Source organism: Haliaeetus leucocephalus, unplaced genomic scaffold, assembly GCF_000737465.1.
Source record: "Haliaeetus leucocephalus isolate CR32 unplaced genomic scaffold, Haliaeetus_leucocephalus-4.0 Scaffold160, whole genome shotgun sequence".
In the NCBI taxonomy this organism is placed as follows: Eukaryota; Metazoa; Chordata; class Aves; order Accipitriformes; family Accipitridae; genus Haliaeetus; species Haliaeetus leucocephalus.
Genome location: NW_010972596.1, coordinates 1,123,798 through 1,128,971, shown reverse-complemented (window position 1 = coordinate 1,128,971; position 5,174 = coordinate 1,123,798).

Genomic DNA, 5,174 nt, shown 5'->3' with positions numbered 1-5,174 from the left:
TCAATTTACACCTTGAAATAAGCAGCAAGAGCACTTGAGTTCAGAAGTGTTTCTTGATTGCTCAGCATTATCTGCCTAAGACAATCATATGTTATTGAAATGTCTCATAGAATAAGTATCGGTGACACATTTACCAATGTTTAGTGAAGGACCATCTCTGGCAACATTTTAAATAGCATAATAGTTGTCTTCACCTGATAAAACTCTAATTAAGTGCCACAAAGCACGGCCAGTGGGACAACTTTTCCTGATGTGCCAACCCTGATGTGGTTGTTTAGGAGGGGCAGTGCCACTCTTTCACTATATTTACTAACACGGGACCCAAGACCCTTTCTGTGTGGCTCAGCCGGATTCCTGGTGCAGAGGGCAGGGTACCCGATGCTTGCCCACTCTGTGCCTCATGTTGTGACGGTGGCTGCCCAGTCCCTCGTCTACAGCTACTCCCAGCCCTGTAGCACCTCTTATACCTTCAGGTCACTGGAGCTGAACTGCTTCAGGATTTCCTGGCAATGGGATGGGGTTGTTGAGGATAGCTGGAAGAGCAGCCCACGGACTCCATCCACACTGTGCACCATCGTCCTTCTTCACGCCGGCCTGTTCCTCTCTAGGCACACTAGACAACATGCCCATCACCTGTGCTGGGGGTGAGCACACATATTAAGAACCAGGCTGCTTTTCTACTCCCTGCCTTTCCAAAGAACCCTACATCTGTAGTTTCACCTTCAGTGGTGAGATTGCTTCAGTGATCCCTTTGAGACACTCCCTGCCCTTACTGTTTCACATGTGAGGCTTTTCATTCCTGTGTCCTCATGGTGAACCAGATCAGGGAACTGAATCTGCTGGAAAGAAACTTTTTTTTTTTTTTCACCAGGATTTCATTTTTTCAGCCCAATAGTTCCCTAATCCAGTGTACAACTGCTAATGCTTGGACCAGCACAGCCCAGGAAGTGAGAACGGGCAAGTCACTCGGGCAAGTGTGGGATCTACTTAGGCTGACATTACCACCATAGAAATTCATGGGAAACACTGCCAAAGTGAAAAAAACAGCTCCTAACTTAGGTGTTGTGGACCGCCCTCCCAAATACTCAAATCACAGAGAAGTCAGTGCCTAGACAAACGGATGTGTCAGAGTCCTGTGAAACCTTGGTTGGTGGTTACTCACGTCCTCCAGCTTTACCCAGTTATAGTTCCACTTTATGGGCTGTCACCACAGGACAAGTATACTTGGGCAAACTGATGCGCAAATTTAAACCAGTGCAGTTATTCTGGTACTGCTTTCTGGGTGGTTAAAATTAGTCTAGACCAAAAGCATTTGTTTTTTTCAACTTAGCATACATGACAAAAACATTTATGTTAACCACTTCTGTTCTAGGTTGAGTATTTACACCTAAAGTACAAAATGGCAATGCTGAGATTTTTTTCTTGTAGATACAGTTGCTCTAGGCACAGATTCTGCAAACAGAGAACAAAAAGTTGGTCTGCATCCCAAAGGTTTTACAATCTGATCGCAAGTCCAAGAGACGACCAACTGATAGACAAATACAGGGAAACAATGACTTAGCAGGATTTGGTCATCCTCGTATTAACTGGTAAAACCTCCTCTGTGCCAAAAAGTTCTCATTTTGAGGCCTTCCTGTTGGACTTTCTTAACTGAACTGCATCTGGAAGGTTTGCGCTGCAGAATTTGCCCATGTGTTTTTCCCACAAATATGCTTTTTTTTTCCTACGCACAATAAAACAATAATCCAGCTCTCTTCCAGTGTGATCCAGAAGACGAGATCCAAACCTCTCTCGGACTGATGAAGGGTCAAGCTGACAGCAGCAGGCTTTGGACCTGGCCCAGGCTGAGGGATAGTCCTGACCGACATGCTAATTTAGGGCCTGATCCTGCAGACTTTGATTACACTGGGATTTTATTACAATGACAGAATTGCACAAGTCGGAGATGGGAAAAAGCAATTAGGTCATCTAGTCTATTTGTTGCCAGTCTAGGATTGTTCCTTACTGCACATTTTGTTAATGTTCTGCCATTACGTCTTTTAAATGTCTGAAGCATAAAGACATTATTAAAGATACCGGGACTGGATCTTTAGGAAGCATTTTATTTTTTAAAATGTACACATACTCTCATAGTTTCAACTTACTGTGTGTAAAGGATTTCTCCTCACTCCCTTCTTTTGGTTTATTTGGACTATGCAATTATAATCTTCTGTTTGTGGTATTAACAGCTTTTGAGAATGCTCGTGATGTTACAGAAGGTTAACCTCCTAAATGCAATACAGCTAAGAACAAACAGGTTATGTTAGGAAACACAGAGAACTGTAACAACTGTCAGATTGGGAAATACAGAAAAGAATAGTAATAGACACACACACATATATATGTGTGTGTGTGTTGGGTAATTTCTTTACATATTTGTGTCTCTCTGCATGCCTTGCCCACTCTGTGCTCGCTTCTTAGTTTGTAAAGGAAAAGAAAAATCTGGGGCAAAGACTGCCATGATTTGGGGCCCCGTGCAGTGCCAAGAATATCGTTGGTGTTTAACAAACAGTAGATGTGTTGGATTGTGCAACCTTTACTCGGGATGCCTGCTCCAGTCCTCTAACCCTTCTCCCTTCAGCAGACGCTACTGACCCCGGTCCGTGGGGATGCTACCGTGGATACCTCCTCCGTTGTGGTTTGACCTATGTCATCTCCACCCGGAGCAGCACCTGAAAAATAAGGATGTCATATTGGACACAGCATGCTTCATTTTCAAGTTATGTATCAGAAGTAATGCAAGGCCTTTATTTCTTTACTGTGTTTCCCAAGTTGAAAAGGCAAATCAGTGACCCTTTTGTTCACTTACACAAACTATTTCCAGTCTAGAGAAGAATGACAAAGGGTTAGCATTCAGCTGTCCTGTTCACACGGCTAGTTTTTATGACTAGAGTGCAATTTTAAGCATGCACAACATCAGCTATTAATTGAATATTATTATCTTATTTTGGATATCATCTGAGCATCTTGGGGCCACCTTCTCTTCCTCCAATTTATTAGCTATTCAGAAAACCAAAATTAACATTTTCTAGCTATGGAAAGTTGCACAGAGAAACCACTGGGCGGGAGTTGCAATAGCGAAACCACCACACACTATTTGTCTTTGACCTAAAGGATTATTTAAAAAAAAAAAACACAAAACAAAACAATACCTAGCTGATTTTACAGGCTCCTGCTGCTGGTTTTAATGCAGCCCAGCAAAACAGAGGCCTCCGACATCTTTGACTTTCCGGCAACGACACGGACTATCAGCCACTCTCCCCCTCCCCACCCTCTGTAATAAACCCCAAAACAGAGGGGCGCACAAAACCCCCGCGGGAGCCGTTTCTGATTCATCTAGCTTCAGTGGCAAGGAAATACTACGTCCAGCTCCCTCGGCCGCGTACGCCGCCGCTGGCTCGCTCCTCACGTCCCCGGGGCCTGGCGAGAGGAGGCTTTTTTTGCGAGCCCGATCCCCCCCGAGGAGCCCGATCCCCCCCGAGGAGCCCGATCCCCCCAGTGCCGGCGGTCCACCGGCCGCAGGCCCACGCGCAGCTGCGCAGCCCAGCCCGGCCGGCTCGGCCTCCGGAGGGCTGATGTCAGCCTGAACTTTGCCACCGATATCTCATCGGGATGAGCGACATAAACAGGGAATTGCACGCCAGAGTTTTGCTCTGGAACAAGCTCCTTCCACACATTTCAGCAATATAAATCTTCTCCTTTTATCGCAGAGCGGCAGTAACTGTTTATGGGTTGGGCTTGTTATTGTTGTTGGGTGTTTTTCCACCCACACCCCCCCCAACGGAGCTGGTTTGGGGGGGTAACCTGGGTCTCCGGCATCCTCTCGCCCTGCCTCTTGTCAGATCCCATCTCGAGTCAAGGCACAGCTTTTGTTTTCTCCCCGGTCTATGCCTCTGCCCCTCTTCCACCGCAAATAAGCAACCTCTCCCCCCCCTGCTGCCGGTCGCTCACGCATACCCTGTCCTGCTTGCCCCCCCGGTCTGCACGCACCCCACGAGTCGGTTTTGCCGAGGCTCTTGGGTGACCCGTGGGGTCCCCGGGACCGTCTCCCGACACCTCTGCCCCACGCGTTCCCGCCGTAGCGGGGACACATGGAAGGGAAGAGGCTGGAGAGGCAGCGAGCAGAGTTTCTCAGCCGTGCTTTGTCAGGGCAAGGAGAGGGAGTGCACTCCCCATTTGTTTAATGTTTTCCTTATGTTTCTCGCGGAGCGTTTATTTTTTGACATGCTTTCTCTGCCCACTGGTGCTAACGCTGCTCGAGCGAGCTGGCCGGCTGGCTGCAGGTTGGCGCACACGCGTGTCCCATCCTTTCTCCGCAGCCTTGTTTATTTATGCCACTCACCCGGCTCGCTCAGAAATTTCCACACACGCACTAGCTCACGAGAAGTCTCAATCGCCAACAAAACGAACCAAAACGCCGGGGTGAATGCGCTTTCTCCATGTCGGCGTAGCCCCTCGCCTTGTCTGCCGAACGACTTTTATTTTATGCCTCTCTGGCAATCCCACCCCATCCGGCTCAAGTATCCTGGATTAGAAAGACTTTCCCCAGAGTCCTTTTCAAAGGGAGCCTCCCACAGACCTTTAAATCCCCCACATTTTATGGTACAGATATTTAACAGCTCTGAGAGGGGCAGCGGGGGGAGAGACCGAGGAAAACAGTTACAAATAGAGCGGCTGCTCCTCACACCGCCTGAGGTTCCTGATGCGATCAGCGCCGCTTTATCCGCCTTTCTCTCTCATCCCAGCGACAGCCACCGAGATAAGAAGCGAAGCAAGGAAGGGTTCGGTGAAGTCGCACTTCTTCCCCTCAGTCAGCCTCCTCTCCCCCTTTCTAGCCTGCATGTCCCGCTCACCAAAAAAAAACCCCAAAACCAAAAAATAAGAAACCCTTGCCGGAGAAAGGAAAGGCGATCCCCCTCTGTCAAACAGGCCGCTGTGCTTTTGCTGCCGGGGCTCTGGGGGGGTCCCGCCGCCGGTGGGGAGGGGGATGCCGGCACCCCCGGGTGCTGTGGCCCGGCTCGTCCCGGCTCGGCTCAGTTGGGCTCGGCTCTGCCCGGCGCCCCCCCCCCGCTGCCAGCCGGCCGTGGGGAGGACCCCGGCCCCGACGGGACAAGCGGCTTTGCTCTGCCCCGTCC